This window comes from Rhincodon typus, chromosome 5 (genome assembly GCF_021869965.1).
Source record: "Rhincodon typus isolate 14 chromosome 5, sRhiTyp1.1, whole genome shotgun sequence".
Lineage (NCBI taxonomy): Eukaryota > Metazoa > Chordata > Chondrichthyes > Orectolobiformes > Rhincodontidae > Rhincodon > Rhincodon typus.
The window spans coordinates 65,661,815-65,676,030 of record NC_063336.1 but is presented as its reverse complement, the minus strand read 5'-3'; positions in this window follow the sequence as shown (position 1 = coordinate 65,676,030).

The following is a 14,216-nucleotide window of genomic DNA, read 5'->3' as shown; positions in this document are numbered from 1 at the left end:
TTGGTGAATACTTTGTAAGTGACTAAGGTCTATTCTGCTCCTAAGGTTTGAAATATAACAGGAACTGGTGATAATATATATAAAAGGAAACTAAGTAAATGAATAAAATAAATAAGTAGATAATTAAAACACATTAAGGATGGCAGAACAGGTGAGGTGTTACAAATTCAGGGCAAGCACATCTGTTTGCTGCTCAAACAGATCTAGCTTATAGTTTATAAGCTGAAGACCACAGTGCAGACACTGCAACACATCAGAGAAGGAGAAAGTTATCTGGGCAATTTATTCTAGGATGCAATTGCACTTTTAGGATCGTGCCCTCTGATTTTGTCACTGGTCAGGGAAAGAGGGGGTGACTGTGAGTAAGGCAGGTCATCGAGAACAGGAATGTGGGAACTTTAGTCTTTGTAAATGTCCGACAGGTTGGAGGTCATTTTGGCTTTTTTGGCTGAGAGTGAAGGCTACAGAGTAGATGAGCTAACTGATCAGGCGACTGTGATACAGGTAACCATTCAAGAGGGGGATGCAAAACAGAATTTAATTGGGGCAGGGAACCATAGAGTGAGGAGATTGACACTGTTCTCTACAACAAAAAGCATGATTCCAGAATGTTATAACAAGGTGTAGAGCTGGATGAACACAGCAGGCCAAGCAGCATCAGAGGAGCAGGAAAGCTGATGTTTCGGGTCTGGACCCTTCTTCAGAAATGGGGGAGGAGAAGGGGATTCTGAAATAAATAGGGAGAGAGGGGGAGGCAGATAGAAGATGGATAAAGGAGAAGATAGGTGGAGAGGAGACAGACAGGTCAAAGAGGCAGGGTTGGAGCCAGTAAAGGTGAGTGTAGGTGGGGAGTTAGGGAGGGGATAGGTCAGTCCAGGGAGGACAGACAGGTCAAGGAGGCGGGATGAGGCTGGTAGGTAGGAGATGGGGATGGGGCTTGAGATGGGATGAATGGATAGGTGGGAGGAAGGACAGGTTATGGAGGCGGGGACGAGCTGGGCTGGATTTGGGATGCGGTCGGGGAAGGGGAGATTTTGAAGCTTGTGAAGTCCGCATTGATACCATTGGGCTGCAGGGTTCCCAAGCGAAATATGAGATGCTGTTCCTGCAACCTTCGGGTGGCATCATTGTGGCACTGCAGGAGACCCAGGATGGACATGTCATCCAAGGAGTGGGAGGGGGAGTTGAAATGGTTCGCAACTGGGAGGTGCAGACATTTGTTGCGAACCGAGCGAAGGTGTTCCACAAAGCGGTTTCTAAGCCTCTGCTTGGTTTCCCCAGTGTAGAGGAGGCCACATCAGGAACAGCGGATACAGTATACCACATTAGCAGATGTGCATGTGAACATTTGTTTGATGTGGAAGGTCTTCTTGGGGCCTGGGATGGGGGTGAAGGGGGAGGTGTAGGGGCAGGTGTAGCACTTCCTGCAGTAGCCCCTGTGGTGGGGCTGGTGGGGAGTGTGGAGCGGACAAGGGAGTCATGGAGAGAGTGGTCCCTCCAGAAAGCAGATAAGGGTGGGGAAGGAAAAATGTCTTTGGTAGTGGGGTCATATTGCAGATGGCGGAAGTGTTGGAGGATGATGCATTAGATCCGGAGGTTGGTGGGGTGGTATGTGAGGATGAGGGGGATTCTGTTTTGGTTGTTATTGCGGGGAGGGGGTGTGAAGGATGAGTTGTGGGAAATGCGAGAGACACGGTCGAGGGTGTTTTCGAACACTGTGGAGGGAAGTTGGACTCCTTGAAAAACAAGGGGGTCCGGAAGTGGAATGCCTCATCTCGGGAGCAGATGCGGCGGAAGCGAAGGAATTGGGAATAGGGGATGGCCTTTTTGGAGGAAGGTGGGTGAGAGGAGGTGTATTCTAGGTAGCTGTGGGAGTCAGTAGGCTTGCAATGGATTTCAGTTTCTAGGTGGATGCCAGAGATGGAGACAGAGAGGTCCAGGAAGGAGAGAGAGGTATCAGAGATGGTCCAGGTGAACTTAAGTTTGGGGTGGGAGGTGTTCGTGAAGTGGATGAACTGTTCGAGCTCCTCGTGGGAGCACGAGGCGGCGCCAATACGGTCATCGATGTAACGGAGGAAGAGATGGGAGATAGGCCAGTGTAGCTTCAGAACAGGGATTGTTCCACATATCCTACAAAAAGGCAGGCATAGCTTGGGCCCATGCGGGTACCCATGGCCACCCCCTTTGTCTGTAGGAAGTGGAAGGAATTGAAAGAGAAGTTGTTGAGGGTGAGGATGAGTTCAGCTAAGTGGATGAGGGTGTCAGTGGAGAGGGACTGGTCGGGCCTGCGGGACAGGAAGAAGCGGAGGGCCTTTAGGCCATCTGCATGGGGAATGCAGGTGTATAGGGACTGGACATCCATGGTAAAGATGAGGTGTTGGGGACCAGGGAATCGGAAGTTTTGGAGGAGGTAGAGGGTGTGGGTGGTGTCACGGACGTAGGTGGGGAGTTCCTGGACTAAGGGGGAGAGAATGGAGTCAAGGTAAGTGGAGATAAGTTTGGTGGGACAGGAGCAGGTGGAGACAATGGGTCGACCAGGGCAGTTAGGTTTGTGGATTTTGGGAAGGAGATAGAAACGGGCGGTGCAGGGATGGGGAACGATAAGGTTGGAGGCTGTGGGTGGGAGGTCACCTGAAGTGATGAGGTTGTGGATGGTTTGGGAGATGATGTTTTGGTGGTCGGGGGTAGGGTCATGATCGGGGGGTGGTAGGAGGAGGTGTCAGAGAGTTGGCGCCTGGCCTCGGCGAGGTAGAGGTCAGTGCGCCATACAGCAACTGCGCCTCCCTTGTCCGCAGGTTTTATGGTGATGTTAGGGTTGGAGCGGAGGGAGCAGAGGGCTGCATGTTCTGTGTGGGAGAGGTTGGAGTGGGTAAGAGGGGTGGAGAGGTTGAAGTGATTGATGTCACAACAGCAGTTGGAGATGAAGAGGTCAAGGGAGGGTAGGAGGCCTTGGGGTGGTGTCCAGGAGGAGGGGGTGTGTTGGAGGTGGGAGAAGGGGTCAGTAGAGGGAGGGTTAGGCTCATGGTTAAAGAAGTAAGCGCGGAGGCGGAGGCGGCCGAAAAACTGTTCAACATTCCAGAAGGTTGTTTTGCCTGCCCGCTACCAGATTTCAGGACATCTGTTCAGGACTAGAGAGGAACTTGCAATGAAAGGGGTAGTTATCAACATCATAGGCAGGATAAGGAAAGACATTCTGTATAGTCTGTAGAAAGAAGTAGGCACTGCATTAAGAAATCGAATCTCACAGGTAATAACCTCCAGAGTATTACCATGGCCAGCTGCAAATAAGATCAGAGAAATGAATGTGTAGATCAAAGACAGGTGTAGGGCTCTGGCACTGATACTGGGTAAATGTCATCTGTTGTGTTGGAATGGTTTATATCTGAATTTTGCTGGAAACAGTGTTCTAGTGAGTCACATAAGTGGGGACGGTGAGAGGATTTCAAATGAAATAGTGGAGGCAATGGATAAAATTTGGGTGCATGTGATAAATCGAAGAGGAGGAACAAAGGAAGAGAGAAAGGTATTTGTATGAGAAATCATGACCAGACCATGCCAGAAAGGGATAGAAAATGAAAATGAAAGTGTAACACGACAGATAAGGCTCAAGGTCATAAAAATAAAAAAGAAGGGTTCTGTATCTGAATGTACGTAGCATTCAAAGCAAAACAGATGAACTGATAGCACAAATAGAAACAGATAAGTAAGATTCAATAGTGTTCATAGATTTGACTGCAGGAGGGCATATCCTGGGATTGAACCTGTCAGGAAATCTCGCCATATCTTACCAAACTTGTTGTTTTAACTATCCATTCCATCCCTGTTTCATTGCTCTTGTCTGCTTATAGCTTCATTTTCCTATTTGCCATTCCCAGGACAACTCATGTTTCATCGGAAATCTGTCAAAAGACAAGCACCCATGGCACCCGTGCCATATCTTGAAAGACTGTTGTGTACCAGGATGAGCACTAGCACTTGTGGTTGCCCTGTTTCGTGATGGACATTTATTCAGAAGACATCGGAAAAGTTGAAGACGGCATTGTGATTCTCTGACTGAGATCTGGATATTGGGATGGAGTGAATGGCGCAAAGTAGAGGCATCCTCTTCATACGGGACTGGCAGAGAAGGGCACCACACTGAACCCTGGCAGCCTGGTCTAAGATCATTTCCCGGAGCAGTATGGTCTCTATGTTATGGAGGAAAGGCCAGTTTTCAATAACTTTCTCCATTCCATCATGGTAAAGGGCACAGTCAACTCTCTGCAACTTACCCTATCTCTACTACTACACCCACCTCCCATCAAGCCTCATATTGTACCACTCTTGCTGTTGCCTATGACAACTTCCCTCATTCACTGCCACCATCACCCCTCTAACCTGCCACACCACAAAACTTGCATGGCCTCCGGGCTGCACTCACCCAAGACAACTCTCTATCTTTCAACCGCTAATAGCCATCCCATCCACCTTCAACTCATTTAATCCTTCCCTTTCTCACATCCCACAGGATAGAGCACAATTGGATAGAAAGGACTCAGATGGATGGAGGAGAGCCTCCTCCTGTTTGAGGAGGGAATTCTAACCCTCAAGTCATTTATGTTTCACCAAACAAGTGAGCACTACTCATCATTCTACTGAACTGTCACATTAACCCTGGTGCCAGTGTCATTCACTTCACACAACTTCTAACCATTGCCCGTTGTGCCTTCTCTCCTTTGTATCTTGCAGGAATCCACATCCCCAGTGGAGAAATGGGCTTCCATTAGAAGCTGCTTCCTCAACCTCTGAGGGCAAGAGTACAAACATCTCAGAGGAAACATTGGAAAGGCTGCTTGCGGCAAACCCCCAGGAGCTCACAAAACTAACACTTCAATAGGAGTGGCAGGCATGTAAAGAATCAGGGCACTTTCTGGAGAGCACCTCAGTGCGGTAGCTCTGCAACAGGCTGAAGAAGACACGCCCCAGACCACCCAGATTTGGAGACTGACAGAGACCAGAAACCTGCTCCATCCCAGGCAGTGGGAGGAACAGGAGTGGCAGGCAGGGATGTGGGACGCAATGGCCCTTTTAGTCCAGAGGCTGCAGGAGCACAGCTATACTATGGGGAGCATGTTGCCTTAAACACACAATTATCTGTCTACCTCCATGGACTGATTGGCAGCTATCATGGACAGCCAGGTTCAACACCCTCAGGTCTGCACAGATGCACTTGCTCTCCATTTCCCCAGCCCTTGGTCCTCAGGGGACTGATTGTATGGCGATAGTGGTACAGTGAACCTGACATGCACTGCAGTTGCTTCTTGTTCACAAGGAGACAGGGCAGTGCCGGGAGGTACCCAGTCAGAAGTTTTCATTCAAGGTGCTCTGGAGTTGGATGCGCAGTCCGCCTCCACCCTGCCTGCTCCCCTCTGACTTTGGAAGTTCAAGTCAAGGAGGGTCACTTGCCTCTGTCAAGTAGACCCTCAGCATGTCTGGCTCATTCAGGCAGATGCACCCTCGGGGTGCCCAACCAAATCTCCAATGGCCAATGGGCTCCGCTCCTGAGCAGCCTACACCTTAGTTACGGAACCTGAGACTATACTAAGTCACAGTGGGAGGGAAATAAACATTTTGAGGACACTTTGGTGACTGTATGCTGTATTCAAAAGTTACAGTTATATAAATTTGATTGGTTTTTCAAAAGATTGTTTGTTTGAGTCTTTGTCTTGCCCCAAATGTAACTGTGCTAGAAGGATGCCTAACGTCATGTCCATACAGTATATACCATTAATGATATCTATGTTGAGAACCTGCTACAACATGTGGATGCAAGAGGAACCATACACATATAGAGCAATGCATTCTGCTGTCGCCATTGTTCCTTGTGGTCAAACATCTCTGTTCTTTCCCTGTCCTCTGTGACCAAAAGTGACGGTATGAATGAAGTGGTCGGCAATGTCTGGGACAGAGAGATGTACGTTACACAGGAAGCCATTGCCTTAGAATTACTAAGAGTTATGGAGCCCTTCGGTCTCCATCGTGTATGGTGCATGGGTCTGTGGGGTCATCATTAGATCTTGACGCTTGAGTGGCCACTATGAAGGCACTGGACTAACTGCAACCCACTGTTCGGATTGCAGAGACAGAAGCCCTGTGACTTAGAACACCCCAAGCAGTCACCTGATTGTGACCAATCCCTTGGACTGGTGTTAAATGCTACCCTTGACTTACTGTGCCATGTACACAAAAACTGAAATTGCTGAAAAAACTCAGGAGGTCTGGCAGCATCTGTGGAAAGATATCAGAGTTAGTGTTTCATGTCCAGTGACCCTTCTTCGGGGAACCAGAATGTAAATGTGGTTTGGTTAGAGATGAGAAATGATAAAAACAAGACAGCGCTAGTGGGAGCAGTGAATAGATTCCCTATCAGTAACCATATGGTAGCATGGATTATAAGGAAAGAATTATTGGGAACTTTTCAGAAGGGAACATCAATAATCATGGACAAATTTTAGTCTCCATTTGGATTGAAAAAAAGAATCAATGGGTAAAGTTTATCTAGAAGAGAACTTGTTAGAATATTTTGGAAACAGTTTCTCAGAACAAGACAATCTGTAGCCAAACACACAGAGCTAGTTATATAAAACCTGGCATTGTGCAATGGGATAGCATGAATTAAAACCTCATAGTGAAGGAAGCAATCATAAAATGATTGAAGTTTACCTTCAATTTAAGTGAAATTAGCATTAGTCCAAGACTAATATTTTAAACTTAAATAAGGACAATTAAAAGGAATAAAAGCAGAGCTATCTAAAGCGAACAGATGAATTATGCTTTGAGATACATCAATAGAGGTAGAGCAGCAGATATTTGAGTATTTTAGAAAACACAGAATTATCAGATTTGAATGAGGAAGTTCAAAGAAGAGAACCAACCATCCAAGAGTGTATACAAAGTTTAAAATAGCAATAGATTCAAAGAAAATGCTTATAATTGTACAAAGATGGGTGGAAAGTCAGATGATTGGACAGCATGTAAAAGAAAACAAAGAAGGACTAAAAGATTAATAAGGAGAGAAAAAGGGGAGTATGAAAGAAAGTTAGCTAAAAATATAAAATGGCAATAAGAGTTTCTATAGATTTTTAAAAAGAAGAGAGTTAACAAAACGAGCATTGGTCCTATAAATATAGAGATTAGGGAAATAATTAGGGAAATTAGTGAGACTGCAGATGAATTGAACGCGTATTTTGCATCAGTCTTCACTATAGAGGATACAGCATCCCAGAAATAGGAAATAGAAATGGAAATCAGGAAACAGAAAGGAGGAAAGAACTGAAGAAAATTACAATCACAAGGAATTGGTAGTGAATGAACGCAACTATGGATTGACAAGACCTCAAGTCCAAATGGACCTCATCCTAGGAGCTTAAAAAAAAAGCTAATGAGATTATTGATGCCTTTATTGATGCCTTGGTTTTAATTTTTCAAAGTTCCCTGGATTCAGGAAGTTCCTTTAGAATAGAAATAATGAATGTAGCTCCTTTATTTAAAAAAAAGGGAGATAAAAATGAAGGAACTACAGGCCAATGAAGTTATTTAACCTCTGTCAGAAGGAAGGTGTTAGAAGCTATTATTAAAAACTTTTATATCATGGAACTTAAAAAAATTCAAGGCAATCAGACAGAATTAACATGATTTTGTAGAAGTGATAGAATAACGGGGAACCAGTTGATGTACTGTACTTCAGATTGCTAGAAAGCATGTGAGAAGGTGCCACATCAAGGGTTATTGTAGAAAAATAAAGGTTCATGGTGTAGGAAGTAATGTATTTCATGGATAGAAGATTGGCTAGCTACCAGGAAGCAAAGAGTAGACATAATTGGGTTATTTTCTGGATGGCAAAATGTAATGTATTGTGTGCCACAATGATCTGTGCTCCCAAGATAGCAGCAGCAGAGCAAGCAATGTTCAGGCTCCTGAGCCTAGGTCTCATCTACTGTTCCCTTCGTTTTCTTTCTTGTTTTTCTTTTCTTTGCCTTTTTAATCTTACTTACCTACTTGTGCCCAGCTTGGACTCGTAGCAGTAGTGACATCAGTGGAGGCAAGATGGAGCCAAAAAATAGCGACTCTGTTCCAGTGGTGGCAGCACGGCAAAGGGACTTGAGGCTGGCTGAATGCTTTGTGCTGGTGCTGGTCTCAGCATCGAGGTGGAAGAGCCCAGATCCAGGCCCACAGCTAAGCACTTAACAAGAAGGACTGTAAAGCTGAACTCTTAAATTTATTTCCTTATTTTCTACCTTTATACTCTGTTTATTTTGTGTTTTAAGATGGCGCTGGAGAGTGGCAACATTATACAACAATTTTCACTGCATTTGTAACAAATACATGTAACAAGCACACGTGACAACAAGTCAAATCTCAACGTTTTACAAGTGATATAAATGACTTCGTTGAAGGGACAAACGTATGACTTATGAAATTTGTTGATAACACAAAGAGAACAAAACACAATAAGCAATTTGTGAAGAGCGTATAAGGAAGCTAAATAGTTAAATGAGTTGGCAATGATCTGGCAAATAGAGTACAACATGAAAAAAGTTGTTGTCAATTTTGGCAGGAAGAATAAAAAATAAGCAGATTTCCTTCTGAGCAAAGTTTGGATGTGCTAGGCTTGCATCTGCTTGAGTTTAGAAGAGGAGGAAATGACCTGATTGAAACATAATAACTTGAGAGGTATCGTCATGGTCCATGTGGACAGGGTACATCATTTTGTGGAAGAATCTCAAACCAGGGGTCCCTGTTTGAAAATGAGAGGTCACACATTTAAAAAGAGATCGAGAGTTTTTTTGTCCCTCGCAAAGGATTGTGAAGTCTTTAAAACTCTCTTCCTTAAATGCTGTGAATGCACGCTTATAATATTTTTTAAGGCTGAGATAGAGAGTTATCAATAGATTCTTGATAGACAAAAGGCTGAAAAGTTATCAGACGTAAGTGGGAATGAGTAGTCAGATCAGCCATGATTTTATTAAATGGTGAAGGAGGTTCGAGGGCTGAATGGTCCACTAATATTCCTAATTTACGCATTTGCATGTCCATACAACTAGGGTGTGGAAAAGAAAATTGCTGCTGCCAAACTATCTGCCAAGAGACTGATTTAGCTTTTAAAGATGTTCATATACTTAAATTTTGGTTAAGTGTTTTGTTAATTCATTTTTTTAAAATCAAATGAATATGATAGCATTCATAAAACATTGTTGAAAGAAGAATAACTTCATGAATATTAATATCAGTACTTAACAGCTCTTTAGTTTTAAATTAAGGAAATTACAGTTAATCTGTTGTTATACATAAAAAAGACATCAACTTATTAATTGTATTATTCAGGACAAGTTTTATTACCCCGTTATTTATGCTAGCATACTAAGGTTGATAGATGACATTAATTGATAACTGCTGGAATGGAGTCAGTTTGATACCTGACCTTTCACAGCATAAGTGCTGAAAATCATTGTCTGATGCTGAATCAATAACAAAATGATGGACTGTCATTACTTTGTCCTTTGGGAAGGATACTGACTAATTTAACTCCGAAACATCATTGACCAAAAAAAAGGTCATCTTTTCAAATAAGTGGACGTCTAAATGACTGGCAATCTGTCTTTCAGTAAAATCAAAGATAAATGAGAACAATTAAAATGGATTGACATCTTTACTGCACTGTTCCATCTTGTAAGACTGTCCAGAACAATAAGTTAATTTCAAAGGTAATAGATCTTCTTTTAAAATGGATTATTTTCTTCATAAATGACATTTCCCCATCTTCCCTAATGTGATTCTTGCAAAGCTTGTCAGATCATCATTACTACGATCAGTTGCAGGAAATATTAAGGGCGAATCCATGAATTTTTTTGACATACTTGAAGTTTTACTACATCGTGTTTAGGCATTCTGCTATTGTTTCAAACCTCAAAAGTAAAAATTAGCCTGTGCTATTTCAGAAACAGTAGGCAGAATCTTCCCAGCCCTTGAACGATGTGGGTAACACCAAGCAAGTTGGGAAAATTATATGAGATGCCCGGTTAGGAGCCTCTCAACATCAAGAACAAAAAGTCCCATTTACCAAACAAATGCTGAATGGTGAGTCAAAATTCTTTCCAGTGACCAGTAAGAGACCTCTTTGTATTAACACTTCATTAATACCTAATCTCACCCTATTATCACGCATTTTCCCATTCTCTCACACAACAGAAAGAATCTAAGCCACAATAATTCCCGAAATGAAAGTTAAAGTGGCTACCTGACAAATTCAGCTCACTGCTCATTTCTCCGGACCTTCATCTTTGAAACCAAGCACGAAAGTCTCAGTTTATACTCCGTGGGCAGCAACCATCCATACCCTGCATCCATGGATCTTTGGATCTAACATGTACTAGTCTCATTGCATCATCATGGCACATTTCCAATCCCCTTACAATATGGCTCTGCACTTCAACTCTGCACTTTGTCATGTAATGTCACTGTCAGGATACCCTAAGCACAGGGACAGGGACCCAACACATGCATTAGACAAGGCTGCATCTCAGGGCTGCTGTACAGCATCATATTTCATGTGCCAGCCACATATATGCTACAATATAAAAGTGGGGGAGTGCCAATAGGAAATTGAAGGGAAGAGGCTAATGTAGGATAAGGAATCATTGACAGTCAGTAACACTGCTGATAGAGCAAACAGTGGATTACTATATCTGGTGTTTTGATTCAATATGTCTGGTGTGGTGAGGTAAAGTGGGGAAGTGAAGAGTTAGATAGATAAGTTAGGTACATATGTAGGGAAGTTCAAAGCCAATGGGGTTGACTGGGAACATATACCAACAAATGTGATAACTTATTTACAATGACGCATCATCCTTGCCGCCTGTGTGTCCTCAGAATTTGGTCAAATTTTGTTCATATCCATTAAATATCAGTGCAATCTGAGCATCAACAATTGGGGGAGGCTGCCCTACAGTGGATGCATTGGCCTTGCAATTTTGGTCAGGTGACCCTCATACATTTGTGCATAGAGGACCCAGACATACAAAGTTTCTACTGCCTGATGCAGGTATACTCTGCTCAGCTTGAGTTCTTACAGGACTAAGAAAAGCAGGCTTGACCTAGGAAACCCTATGGTGTCAACTTCTAATTGTACCTCTTGAGAGTACCCAATCCAGCCAGACTTTCCTTTTGCTGAAGAACTTGATGAAAGTGTTGTTCCCTTAACAGTTCATCATTATAGATAAACACGTGCACTTTCATATTCCTATCTTTGTCTACAGTATGGCACACCTGTGTGATGGTCAATCATGTGTAATGGAACTAATAAAAGCAGTTCTTCTCAAGGTCATCCAGGTACATATGAAGCAGACTGTAAGAGAGCTCTTTGTAGTTAGGGGTTAGGATAAAACAACTCTGGTGTCATTTGTAGTTCTACTTCTTCATTAATTAATTCATCTACTTTACGTAAATCTGGCAGCATCTTCAGAACACTAAAAGCCATTCCGTGTGATGTGTTTTAAATTACAACAGTAAACAAGAAGCAAAAAAAATGCATTGGCACACAAAGGAAACAAAAATAAAAATGTCAGAACAGCCATCAAAATATTTCAATGCATGTAGTGCTAAATACAAACTGTTAATTTAAGACACAGTAAAACAAAAGTTACTCTATTTTGGGGTGGCACTGTGGCTCAGTGGTTAGCACTGCTGCTTCACAGTGCTAGGGACACAGGTTCAATCTCACTGTCAGGTGACTATCTGTGTGGAGTTTGCACATTCTCTTTGTGTCTACGTGGGTTTGCTCTGGTTTCCTCCCACTTTTCAAAGATGCATAGGTTAGGTTGATTGGCCATGGGAAATGCAGGGTTATAGGGATAATGTGGCACTGGGTGGGATACTTTTTGGAGTGTCGCTATAGGCTGAATGGCCTTCTTCCACACTGTAGAGATTCTATGATCTTATCAGTCAATAAGAAGACCAGTCTAGCAGGATCCTTGATGTCTTAATTCCAGTACATGAAGTATACACTGTGGGAAGAATTTGAAGTTATGACATTCAGTTACATATATGAAGCTGACATTGCTTTTATTGTGTCTTAAGTTTTTGCATTGTGTCACAAAATACAGTGCATAACAAATCAGGTGCACAGGGTCATATGCGATGCCTCACCAGCTAGGCTCCATGCTGTTGATAGAGTTGTACAACATGGAGACCAATGAACGCACAAGCACACTCTGTTATTATATAGTCAATTATGGGTATTTTTGCAGGGTACAGTATCGACTGCTTCACGCCTTATCTACAACAAAAATGAACATATATTTGAGGGATTAAGCAGTCAGAGTCAATGACAAAGTAGAAGATGGCTCAGTGGTTAGCACTGCTGCCTCACAGTGCTAGGGACCCAGGTTCGATTCCACCCTCCGGTGACTGTCTGCGTGGAGTTTGCATGTTCTCCCTGTGTCTACGTGGGTTTCCTCAGGGTGCTCCGGCTTCTTCCTACAGTCTAAAGGTGTGCAGGTTAGGTGGATTGGCCATGTTAAATTGCCCGCAGTGTTCAGGGATGTGTAGCTTAGATGGGTTGTAGGGGGATGGTTCTGGGCGGGATGCTCTGAGGGTCAGTGTGGACCTGTTAGGCCAAAAAGCCTGTTTCTACACTGTGGGGAATTCTATGATCTACAATCGAAGAAAGTGAAAAACAAGATAAGCTCCCAGGCATACATGAAATAGATGTTAGCAATAAAATTATTTGTCTTTGACAATGGAAGGGACTTAATGTTAATGAAAGATAATGAATAATGTTAATACATGCATTTCATTAATAATTATGAAAATATTGGGTGCCACATTGGATAATTCCAACTTAAAGTAGATTTTGATAACATAGTAAGGAGCCATTGTCCTCAAAGATACATTGGCATCTTTCTGCATTCAAGATAGACAATTGGTTGCATATATCTTAGGAGTAAACAGTCTATAAACGTGCAGTAAGGTGAGCAGTCAGGCCTCCATGAAATACTGCAGTCAGTATGGGGATTGAACCCACATTGTCGATTTTATGGTAAAACAGTAAAATCTTGCCAATAGAAAATGTTTCCACCTTGGTAAGAAGAGAATAAAGATTATTGCAAGGAATAATTTGGTGTTGCAGATAGGTAACCTGATTGGTCACAGGTCACTAGAAACGTATTTGCGATGAATCGTTGTTTTGCACAGCTAACTGATATTCCAACAACATAGTAAGGAATTTGTTTTTTTTTTTGATTTTGGACTTTCTGAGTTGTCTCATTACTTATTGTCTTTCTCATGTCTGAAAATTAGAATAGCCTATCAATGGCAGAAGATTATATCTTACAGATGGATAGCCATTTAATATCGGGTGACCCTAAGAATGCAACTTCTGCTGTTGTTCCTTGTCCTAAAGTTAAAGATAACATGGACCGATGTTGGAGAGGGATTTTAAAGATGAGTCTGAGTCCTGTGTTCAGTAGCACTAATCGATTCTTTATTTGGAGCTCCTTTACCACATGTGTGGGAGAGGTCACAGACCACTCCGAGTCTGGCTTTCACATAGGTCCCAGCTGCCCTCTCAAAAACAGCTCGGATCAGAGGTCAGTGACACTCTACCTTCCCAAATAAAGTATATGATGTTTTTACATACCACGTTACAATGGTTACATGGAACATTGACATCAGTGCTGACCGCAACCCCTCTGATCTACACATCCAATCATTTGAATACACGATCAATGATGGACAACCTCATGGTCCACCTAAGGTCCTCCCACTATTTCATGATATTTGCCAGACCCCCTATCACCTGTCCTTGGACTCTTACAATTATTGACCACATTCCAACGCCAATTGTGTGTCCCTTCCTAGACATTTGCCAGCCACATCATATACTTGCTTATTACTAATGACTTTTCAAATTTGGTCTTGAACTTCATATCCCTTGCTGATCTTAGTGAAGAAGATTGAAAACAATTTTAATTTCTACCAATCGTTATAATATTTGTAATATCAGCTCTAATATAAAGTTACTTGCGAAGTTATACATAGTTAAATCTAATACTATGATTCTGTGATAAAGTTAACAATTTCGGGAACAGCTTCCTTCTTATCCGACTTGCAAAGCAGTAGTTGTAGTTGTTTATTCTCATGAGGTCATGGTGACCCTGTTTCAAAACTGTTTCTGTCCG